This window comes from Diabrotica virgifera, chromosome 3 (genome assembly GCF_917563875.1).
Source record: "Diabrotica virgifera virgifera chromosome 3, PGI_DIABVI_V3a".
In the NCBI taxonomy this organism is placed as follows: Eukaryota; Metazoa; Arthropoda; class Insecta; order Coleoptera; family Chrysomelidae; genus Diabrotica; species Diabrotica virgifera.
Genome location: NC_065445.1, coordinates 270,430,639 through 270,442,885, shown reverse-complemented (window position 1 = coordinate 270,442,885; position 12,247 = coordinate 270,430,639).

Here is a 12,247-nt window from a genome sequence, read left to right as displayed (position 1 = left end):
GCCCCTATTTTGGTCGCTGATTGATCAGCCTTTGATTGATTGATTATGCCTTTACAATATCTGAATATCTTATGCAATTCAATTTGAAGGACATTTATTTCTTTTAGTACATTATTCCAAAAGAAAAGAAAACAAAGAAATGTGAAATTACACACAGCGGGCATAAGGTTGGGCAGCCAGAGGTGTAACCAGGATGATGCTCAGAGGGGGGGTCACATCTACTTGAAGGTCTCTGAGGGGTATGGAATAATAATGGTGTTAAGCGTATAGAGCTCAAAGTACATCCAAAAGGGGGGCTATAACCTCCAAAACCACCCCCTGGTTACGCCTATGTGGGCAGCACTAAATTTTCTTGTTTATGACATATTTGCTCAATTGCATCAACGGCACTATCAAAATGTTCTGCCAATACTTTAACTACAGCATAGTGAGCACTTCCCAGCAGCTAGTGGAAGCAAAATATAATTATAGCCTCTACAGTTCCGAAAAATGTTATACAAGATGTATTTTGTGCAAAAGTGTACTGGCCACATAAATTAATTAAATGAACAATACATCCAACGAAAATGGCCTGTTTGTTTTTTGCATTAATAATAGCTTGTATTCTTCCATGTGCGCCGCTCATAAGAGCTGCACTATCGTATTACTGTGAACGGGACTTCGTAATATCTAAACCATACATTTCAAGCTTCTTGAGAATTTTGTCACTTAGGTACTTAGATCAACTGCTTTTTTCCTTTTAATGAAAAAAATTCAAGAAATGCCTCTTAGACCTCGACTTTTCCCGGTTTCGTGTGTTCACAAAATAATATCGAGTTGTATTTTGATTGCAAAGTGAGTAAAGTTACAAATGTTACAAATTAACGATTCATTCTTTTGTGGTCAAGTACGGGTATCACCCCCAAACGGCTGACACCCGGGGCGGACCGCCCCCTCCGCCCCACCCTAGCTACGCCACTGTTACTAGTAGTGGATCTTGCGCTCATGAATCCATGCTGATCTGTAGATATAAGATTTCTAGCAGATACATATATACGATTGTACAAAATGGTTTCCAAGATTTTAGCAGCATTATTCAAAATAGAGATTGGTCTATAATTATTCACGATATTACGGCATATCTGATTTGTGAATAGGACAAACCTTAGCTATTTTCCAAGCATCCGGAAATGTTGACGTTTTTAAAATTAAGTTGAAAACTGTTTGTAGTTTATTAAAACCAGCAGACAATCTTTAAAAAGAAATGATGGGATTATATCTGGACCTGACGTAAATTTGTTCTTTAACTTTTTCCAGCTTCCAAAATCTCCTTTTCCGTTATTGGTTCACAACTAATATCCAACCAGGTACCCGGGTCAAAATTTAAATTAGACTCATCATTAACATCTGGTAAAGAATAAACACTTTTAAAAAATGTACTAATACTAAAGGCATTGACTATTGCTTGAGAGTTATCAAATGATTCATTATTATAAAACATATTTCCTGGAATTCTAGAAGTATTGTTTTTATGATTAACAAAAGAACAAAAATATTTTGGATCTTGTGTCAGCTTAATCTGTATATTTTGTAAATATAAACTATATGCTTCCTTGCACTTCTGTTTGATTTTTAATCTATATCTACTAAATTCATGGTAGTAAACAATATTATTTGTTCTTTTAAAAGTTTTATGTAGCTTGAATTTTTTTTTATGAGTTTAATAATTTCCCCCGTATACCAAACTGGATATCGATGTTTATAATTTTTATAGACTGGAACATGTGTGTCAAGAATTTCATAAAATTTGTTGTAAAAATTTTCCATCGCTTCATCAACTAGACAGTTGTCTAAAAAGTTCCAATTTGTATACATAAAATTATTATAAAGGTCAAGATAGTTCGCTTTTTTAAAGTTATATGTTTTGTTCTTAATATTTGAGTTAAAATTATTACGTTTTTTAATAATATCATTTAATTCAATTGACAGAGATGGATGATAAATATCTTCATTCACCAAAGGTATAAAATCCCTAGTTACCGTGCAGTTTATATTACTAATGACTATTGTTTGTTTTTTAACCAAGAGGAGTGATTCAAATTTACCGCGCCGTAATGCTTGTTTCTAATTGGTCCAACCGCAGGCAAGTTTACTCCACTGTTATTAAATTTTGACAGTAATGACATTTATGAAATTTTGGCACTTCTGTCATTTTATAGGTTAATTAAGTATATCGGCGATTTTTTGTGTTTTCTGCATTATTCCTTTAATTTTTAGATTTTTAGTCTACTTTTATATAAAAACAGGTGTTTGTAGAACTCTTTAGCGATGTGTTAGTATAATATTATAATATGTATGGATTATCATCGGAAGCTCATAGGATCAACGAAAAAAGAAGACGAATATGGTGACTTTTCTAGTAACTTTCTTGGGTGTGAATTTGTCTTTTTAGTTTACTCCTCTTGGTTAAAAAATCAACTTATAAACCTAATAATCTAAAATTACCATTTAAAATATCATTAGATTGCTTCAATGTTGGACAATTAAAATCGCCTACAATAATAACTTGTTCAGAGTTTAAAACATCCAAATTTTCAAATAGTCCAGAAAGCCACTGCGCATCCGCTAGGAAAAATATTCTAATTCGTATTTTTTGCACAATCTTTCTCAAAAAGGACTCCTTTTAACAAATTTGCATGTTGCCAGGACCAAAAGGTGGTCAAAAATTTTTTAAACATTTTTTTTTGTTTTTTTCCTAAAATTATTTTTTCTGCATCGAACAAAGTTTTTTTAGGTTTTTTGGATCATTCCAAACAGAAAAGGTCTTTAGTGATTTTTCTCTAAAAGTTGACAGTTTTTGACATATAAGCGATTAAAAATTGAAAAATTGCGAAATCGGCCATTTTTAACCCTCAAAAACTATATGAAAAACTGAAAATTTGAATGTTGCCAAGATAGATAGTTATTCTTTAAACATCGATTGATAAAATCCCGAAGAGTTTTTTGCAATACAATATCAAAAACCCCTTTGTTTTTTAATTGCCACTTAAGCGTGCGCGACACTATTTTCCACCGTTGCATGTGTATACAGTATGGTGCAAATGAAAGGGATAAATTCGTTATTTCGTAAATCGGCTACTTTAAGAAAAAAACCCGAAACAGGTCGATTTTTATTTTTAAATTATGATATTGTGGCATGTATGGTATACTAGTGACGTCATCCGTCTGGGCGTGATGACGTAATCGATTATTTTTTTAAATGAGAATAGGGGTCGTGTGGTTTGAAAGGTTCTTCAATTCTCTATTCAGTAATGTAAACAGTTACATAATTATTTATACAGGGTGTCCAAAAATTTTTTATTAAATTAAATTATTTGACAAAAAAAGAAGTAGAAGGACACCCTGTATAAGTAATTATATAACTGTTTATATTACTGAATAGAGAATTGAAGAACCTTTCAAATGAGCTAGCACACGACCCCTATTCTCATTTAAAAAAATCATCGATTACGTCATCACGCCCAGATGGATGACGTCACTAGTATACCATATATGCCGTAATAGCGTAACTTAAAAGTACAAATCGACCTGTTTCGGGATTTTTCCTTAAGGTCGCCGGTTTACGAAATAACGAATTTATTCCTTTCATTTGCACCATACTGTCGGTGGAAAATAGTGTCGCGCACGCTTGATTATCAATTAAAAAACAAAGGAGTTTTGAATATTGTATTGCAAAAAACTTTTCGGGATTTCATGAATCGATGTTTAAAGAATATCTATCTGCCTTGGCAACATTCAAATTTTAAGTTTTTCACATAGTTTTTGAGGGTTAAAAATGGCAGATTTCGCAATTTTTCAATTTTTAATCGCTTATATGTGAAAAACTATCATTTTTAGAGAAAAGTCACTAAAGACCTTTTCTGTTTGGAATGATCCAAAAAACCTAACAAAACTTTTTCCATGCAAACAAAAAAAAATTTTAGGAAAAAAACAAAAAAAAAACGTTTAAAGAGTTTTTGACCACCTTTTGGTGCTGGCAACATGCAAATTTGTTAAAAGGAGTCCTTTTTGAGTAAGATTGTGCAAAAAATCCGAATTAGAATATTTTTCCTAACGGATGCGCAGTGGCTTTCTGGACTAAAACGATTCAAGGAAATTTTCAAAATATTCTAACGAAATAAATGGGGGTATGTAAACGACAGCTATATAAAATGTGCTAAAAGGAACAAAACATTTACAAACTAAACAGTCAATCATAGGACAAATATTATGTAAGTGGGATGTATCTACAACATCCGATTCTATTGTACTATCAACTGCAATTAAAACTCCACCCACCAGATGTAAGTCCTAACTGATCTAGTTGACGATCATTACGATAGACATCGTAGTTAGAAGGAAAACATTCACTGGAGTTCAGGGCCTAGATTCCGTGCACTGTAGATATCTACAGTCGCTTTCTGTCGATGGCAATTGTCGTGAAAATATTTGAATTTTTAGTTTTAATTCAAATATTTTCTTGTTTTACTAAGTGTCACTTCAGCATCAATTAGAGTATAACCTAGTAAAACTAGAAAATAATTCAATTAAAGCTAAAAATTCAAATATTTTTATGACAATTGACATCGATAGAAAGCGATTGTAGATATCTACCGTGCACGGAATCTAGCCCCTGATCTGATTTTAGCCAAGTTTCACTAAGCGCGATCACATTGTACTCACAGTCACTAACGTTAGTAGAGAATGTCGACTTTGGTATTAAGACCTCTCACATTTTGATATATAGTAAACAGATACGGAGTCATTGGAGTTACTGCTGGGTGCATTCAGTTTAACGGAATTATTTTAGGTACTTTGCTAAAATATTTAATACGAACCTTTTCGCCAGATAAAAGCCTCAGAGTCAATTCTTCTTTTACTTTCTTAAAGTATTCCACCTGTTTTGGAGTTCGATCAAATGAAATTGAAACAGCAGTCAATGATGGGTTGTTCTTGATTTTCTTCGCCTTTTTGATAGCAAAAATAACCTCAGATTCATTATTTAATGTTATTTTTAGAGGACGTTTCTTTTAAGGTGCAAATTTACCAAGTCTAAACGGTTTAAGGGTGTTAATGTTGATGTTGGGATTAACTACGTCGAGTAGTTCCGCAACTTTGTTTCTGTCAGTATTATTCTTGATATCCGAGGCTTCATTATGATCTGGTTCATCAAGACCATATATATTATTAGATTGCATTTACGCTTTTGGCGTTCCGCTATCTCATTAACAATATCTTCAAAATTCGGCACTATATCGGTATTACTCGGTTTGGGAGTGTTGCTGTGGATGGATTTCAGATCTTTAATTGCATCGCGAAGACTAACTATTAATGTTTTGAGCTCTTTGATGTCGTTTTTTATGTTTCTACATCCAATGCAAGACCAATCATAACCTTTATTCATTGCCATTACCCTGATTTCCGAGGTCGAAACATCCACACAAGTGTTCTTAAACCACTTCTTGCAGATAAAGCATTGCAACATCTGTAATTATTTATCTTGAACTTTTGTGTTACAGCAGGAACACATGTTGTTTGGCATATTTCCGGAATGACACGTCTTTGAACTAATAATAAATTTTTTGAACCAACTAACCTTATACTTCTCACAATCTGGCAACGTCGCTCAAAAAATAATGAGTATTTTGTTAAAAAGCTTTTTGCTAATGTTTGATGTCTCTGTTAGATTTAGCGATTTTGACCTAAAATGTAGATTTCCTTACCATGTATTTATGACACTAAGGGCCGGTTGTTCGAACGCTAATCAAAACTGATCATTATCAAATATTGAATTACAATTATGTTTGATTAAGCGTACTTCTGACATATGTCGCATTTTGAGGTTATGTTGACTGATTTATTTTATTACTTTGGTTTTAATTTAAAATAAAACATAATTAAACTCTTTCTGATGTTAATTTCTTGTTTTTACTTACAAATCAATAATAATAATAATAAGCAATTTTTAATAATTTAAGAGCTGCAGCTATATTTTAATTACTGTTTTACCTACAATCAATAACTGATTAGTGTTTTACATGTATTTTTCATGTCGCGATTTGATTCCCATCAAGAAAATTGATTACAATAAATGATTGATTATAATCAACAATGATCATTATTAAATATTTAATTACTGTCACCAAAACTGTCAATGTCAACTTTGTTTGGGTTGCTGAAAACATAATTAATTACAATTATGAGATTTATTATTAATTATGTTAATAATTATTGTTATATTAATTGATTATAGTCTCAGAATTGTAATTAATTATGTTTTGACAACCCAAACAAAGTTGACATTGACAGTAATTAATTATTTGATAATAATCATTGTTCATTAGCGTTCGAACAATGATCACTATCAAATATTTAATTACTGTCAAAACTGTCAATGTCAACTTTGGTTGGGTTGCTAAAAACATAATTGATTACAATTCTGAGACTATAATCAATTAATATAACAATAATTATTAACATAATTGATAATAAATCTCATAATTTTAATTAATTATGTTTTCAGCAACCCAAACAAAGTTGACATTGACAGTTTTGGTGACAGTAATTAAATATTTGATAATGATCATTGTTGATTAGCGTTCGAACAACCGGCCCTTAATATCACAACACTTGGGCACTCTTTTTTAATGAAACTGATACAATTTCAATTAATTTAAGTTCGCTATTTACTACTAAAAAGCTTTAATTTAGCTAGTTGAAATTCTTCACTTATATTCGGCATGATGCATACCTAATTGTTTAAACAATAACAATTGTTTTGTATAAATAATTTGAAAAATATCGTTTAATTCATCATTTTACTTTAATCAAATATGTTTCTATTTTGTTTTTGATTATGCTGAATCCGAATATGGCATTGCAATTTGAAAATTCTTATCCAGAAGCTCTTATACAGTGTGTCTGCGTAGCTAGAACCACATGGAAAACTTTTTTATTATCAATTTTACGAAAAAAAGTTATTCTTAATAAAATGCTCTGGATAGTCAAAAATCTAAAACTCAATCATCAGATATCAAATTTTATCAATTTTATACGAGTTATGTCAAAATTATGAATTTCGTTAAAGAGTAAAGTACCTTTATATTCCATAATATCAAAAAATACTATTATGAAAAGTTGTTTGAAATTAGAAACTATGTCTAAATATACAATTACATCATTCTAATCGAAAAAAAAATTCAATTTTTTCTCAAATTACAGATACTCATCATCATATTATTACAATTATGATAACTATTTTATTATCACTTTTCCGAAAAAAAGTTATTCTTCGTAAAATGCTCTCCCTGGTCTAGAATCTAAGATACAACCATCAGATATCAAACTTTTTTAATTTTATACGAGGTATGTAAAAAATATGAATTTTTCTTAAGAGTTAAGTGCCTTTATTATTCACAATATTTTAATTAGAAGGATGTAATTGAACACTAAAATAATTTTTTTTATTCCAAACAACTTTTCTTAATAACAATTTTCGATATTGTGAAATGTAAAGGTACTTTACTCTTTTAACTATTTATAATGGGAAATAAGCCACAATATTATTAAAAAATGATTTTTATTAATATTATTATTGATATTATTTATCATTTTAACCAAAATTATAGTAAAGTCAGAATTTGGTATTAATTTTGAGAGTAAATTAAATGTAAGAGCAAATACTTACGATGTCGGGATAGTATCACGAGGTTTTTCCTGGTTTTTCCCTCGTGATTTACTATGAGATCTCTAACACGAGAATTTTAATGTCACCGTTGCATGTGGTTGTCTTTTTAAAGACAGATCACATGCTATGATTTTTTTGTGACGGATATTCTTGAGTTGGGGTTGATTTCATGTAATCGAATGAACTATCTTTCAGTAAAGTCGTCCCAGGAACGCAACTCATAAATATTGGCAATATTATTTTAAAGTCTTCTACTTTAAAATGTATCATCATATGTATCTGAATTGCCGATATAAATGAGTCAAATTAAATAAATTATTAGAAGAATTTTTTTACTAAGCAACAACATTTTTGTTTATGTTAGTAGTATTTTGTATTTTGACAACGGTACCCGATTTGGGCGTCGAAACGTTAATAAAAATCATTTTTTAATAATATTGTGGCTTATTTCCCATTATAAATAGTTAAAATTGTAAGAATGCCACAAGAAAATAGCTTCAGAACAACAGTACTTTACTCTTGAGTGAAATTCATATTTTTTGACATACCTCGTATAACATTAATTAAATTTGATATTTGATGATTGCATCTTAGATTATATGCGATGCAAGTAGATAGGCAAAGCGGTTTCTGGCGCAACCCCTAAATCGCAACCCTTAAATATTAATAAATGCCAAACGGCTTAACGTAGGATGACGTGTGACGTATCGTTGGAAAGGGGATGAAAAAGGGGGTTGAACTCAGTATGTGGCGTGCGCATCGGAATATGCCAAAAGGGCATTACGTCATATCTTCTTTTCTATTGGTCCGATTTTGACGTAAGAGGGCTCGTCGGAACGGGGAGGGGGTAACGAACACATAAAAAAGATGGCGGCAGTGCCAAAAGGGCATTACGTCATATCTTCGTTTCTATTGGTCCGATTTTGACGTAAGAGGGCTCGTCGGAACGGGGAGGGGGTAACGAACAAAAAAACAAAGATGGCGGCAGTGCCAAAACGGCATTACAGCATATCTTCGTTGCTATTGGTCCGATTTTGACGTATGGGGTGTCAAATGAAAGCGGTGGCGACACAGAAGCCAACTGTCAATTCTTCTTCTTCTTTTCGTTTGTCAATTCTTCTTCTTCTTTTTTCGTCCGTTAAATCTTATGTCAACGATTGCGTGGAAAAGCCAACTGTCAATTCTTCTTCTGTCAACGTTCAATATTAACTGTCAGTTCTTCTTCTTTTCCGTATAGTGCCTAACAGAACGTGAGATTTGACGTATGACGTGACATTTATGTGTGACGTGGCAAAGCGCTGACATTCGACGCAGAACGTGACATTTGACGTAGATATGTGACATTGTTCAGTTTTCCGTCCGACATTTGACGCAGAACGTGACATTTATGAGACATTGTGACACTGAGCATGTTCAGTACTGATATGAATCCCACCGAGTACATACATAGGGTTATGGAATTTCAAACTAAACTTAATCAGTTAAATAAAGATATTAAATCATATGAGGATATAAAACAAATTAAAAGACATTTCGATAGTTTGCATATTGAGGACAAAACGTGGAAGCCTGAAGAGTTGAATTTACAGCAGCAGCAGCAAGGTCTTTACGCTTTTAGAAAACTACCACAAGCTACATATCCATTGAGACGTATTCAGCCTACACCATGGGTGCCAGCAACAACACCAGCGAGTATGTGAAAAGTGAAATAGACAATGTCTTTGCAATGTCTTGTGTAATATTAGCATCTATATTTATCTTAATTTTAAAAATTATGTTTGAAATTGTAAAGAGAAAATTTGAATCTTCATGTAATATAAGACTTGATCAGTAAATAAGGTGTTTAAATAAAAAAGCAAAAATCTCTCTCTAAAAATATTTATTTATACATAGAAAAATTACAATGGTAATATTGTATAAGAAAACCAGTGACGTAGACGATCCACATTTCTTTCTGTACACGAAAATAGTCCAACGGCGTGACAGGGGTTTGTAGCAGGACCAACGTTTCCAGTAGCAAGAGGCGTGCCATCAAACTTGCAAACATCAATAATAAGGGGAAAAACTCCAAAAATGTGACATTTCTTGCTTAAAAATTCTGCTTTTTGTTCTCCTCGAACGTATATGTAATCGGCTGCATACAACAACTTGGTTTCTAGTATTTCATTTATTTTGGACAATTCTACTGCTCCATCAGAATATCGAATGCCAAGCAGTTTTTTCTCCACGTATGATGCTGTCTTCTTATCATCATTACTTAGCGCATTGAATGGTTTCGGAGGTAAAAAGATGTAATGACTTCGTTTAAAACCTATTTCGATGGTAAGTTCTTTGGGAACAAACCACCCGTCCACAGCGAATCCCTGAATATCTACGAATGCTACTCTCATGATGACTGCTCTTGTACTACTGACACTTTATGCGTCTAATTTAGACTTTTTACAATTTCGGTAAGTGGGTAGTACTCCATTACGCAGTCGTGAATTATAATGCAGTAGGCCTTGGTATTTTCGGGAAAACCATTATGTGCTTCAATATCTAGTTTTACGTCAACAGTGGATGCTTTCATGCTTTCTTCTTGTTTTGAACAGTCGATGACGAACAATGCACGATTCTTGAAAGCTGAGAAATCGAGTAGAGGTCGCTTTTGGTGGGAATGTACGTAGCTGGGATAAAATTCGGTATAGTTGAAATAGGCCTCGTTGTAGTCAGTTTTGCTGAAATCCAACTGCATTCTCTCGTTTGGCCAATATTCTCCATTTAAGGATAATCTAATACTTTGGATGCTAACATTGTCAAATAAGGTAGGATCAGCTGTAATCGTGTTACGTTTGCCTGTTTGAAAGAAAACAATGACATAACGTGGTCTTTCAACTGATGTGCTAGTTTTGACGGCCCAAACTTCACGCCTAGCACCTTTGGTAATGGTAGGCAATTCGTGCAATTCCCACTTTCTAAATGGAATAACTATAGGTTGATCTTGTTGAATGGACTTCATTAGTTCTAGTTTAATTTCGTCATTTGGAAATATGTGCTTCACTCTGAGTTCAATGTTGGTGATGTTAATCTTTGCTTTTGTAGTTTCATCAGTAATAATTAAACAATCGTTGTCGTTTCGAGCTCGAACTAGTCTTATTGTTTGACGACCACACGTAATCATTGGATAATCGTTGAAAATGTTAAAAATATGCTTAAGAGGTATCTGTATGTTGAATGAATTATCTGCATCGTGTAGAATGGGATCATTAGGGTAATTCCAACCCGCCATAACCATATAATGGGAATCTTCTTGATTGTAACACGTCATGGCACGTACAGCACTTACGATACCAGGATCCCGCACTGTTTCCATCTCCCGTGCGCTTTCGCTGTACGTACACGAATCGAAAAGAAAAGCACCCACATTGTTGGCTAGTTTGACTACGCCAGATCCTTCTTTATCGACGAGTGATCCTTTAATGCACAACAAGGTTTCGCTCATTGCAAAAAACGAGTCAACTTGATTAATGCTAAATTCTACAATATCATTACAGTTGAATGATTTGATGAATGGTGCATAAGTTCGGTATTCGGCCTTTCGAATCGACTCATCAAACATTGGCTTACGATAAATATCGAATATTGGAGGCATTACGCTGCTGTCGTTTGAACGAGCTCGTTTTCCATACATTGTTGTCATTTTTTAGTTTAAAACCAAGTGATTGTAAAAACAATTTTTTTGCGAACGTAAGAGGTTTCCGCTTCGACACAACTAATGGTGTTCTTTTAATACGATATTGTCGCTTGGACGGTTGCACAACTAATGGTGTTCTTTTAATACGATGTTGTCGCTTGGACGGCTGCACAACTAATGGTGTCCTTTGAGCAGTAGATGACCTTATTACTAGTCCCATTTCCCTCTTGATCTAAGTTCCAGCACCAATGTGCTCTCTTCTCCTCTAAAGTTTACAGGTCGTCCTTCTTGATCGAGAGCCAAGACAGTGATATTGGTAAGTTCACGCTGCGGCACAACGGGTAAATACAACAAATTGTGAGGAGTTTCGTCAATTGCGTACCCAGGATTTGATTGTATGACAAATTCGTAGATCGTATGAGCAGGTCTGTTACCGTCGAAGGCTCCAGTACTAATGTTACATTCAAAGCGTATGCTAGATACTTTAATAATCCTAACAGGTAGATTCGAAGTATGTATCCGTCCAGGATTGAGTATTGCCGGAGAAAATCCCAATACTGTACCAAGGCTATCAGGTTGCTTAAACGAAATCCTATATTTGCTAAATATTTGACACTGCAACGTGTTGTGGTTAGGTTTTAGACTAAATATCGATTCTGGTTTAAGCTCATTGTCAGCACCCAGTTTCTTTTGTATGTATTCTTCAATATCGGCAATTTCATAACATCCATCGGGAAAAGCAAAGTTTTGCCATTTGTTTTTGTCATTGCAGTAATAAAACTTGTTATTTTCAATGTTCGGTATACTGTTGTAGGAATGGAAGGCACGAAGAGCTATTTCGTAATCTTTTTTCGGATCCAACACGATTG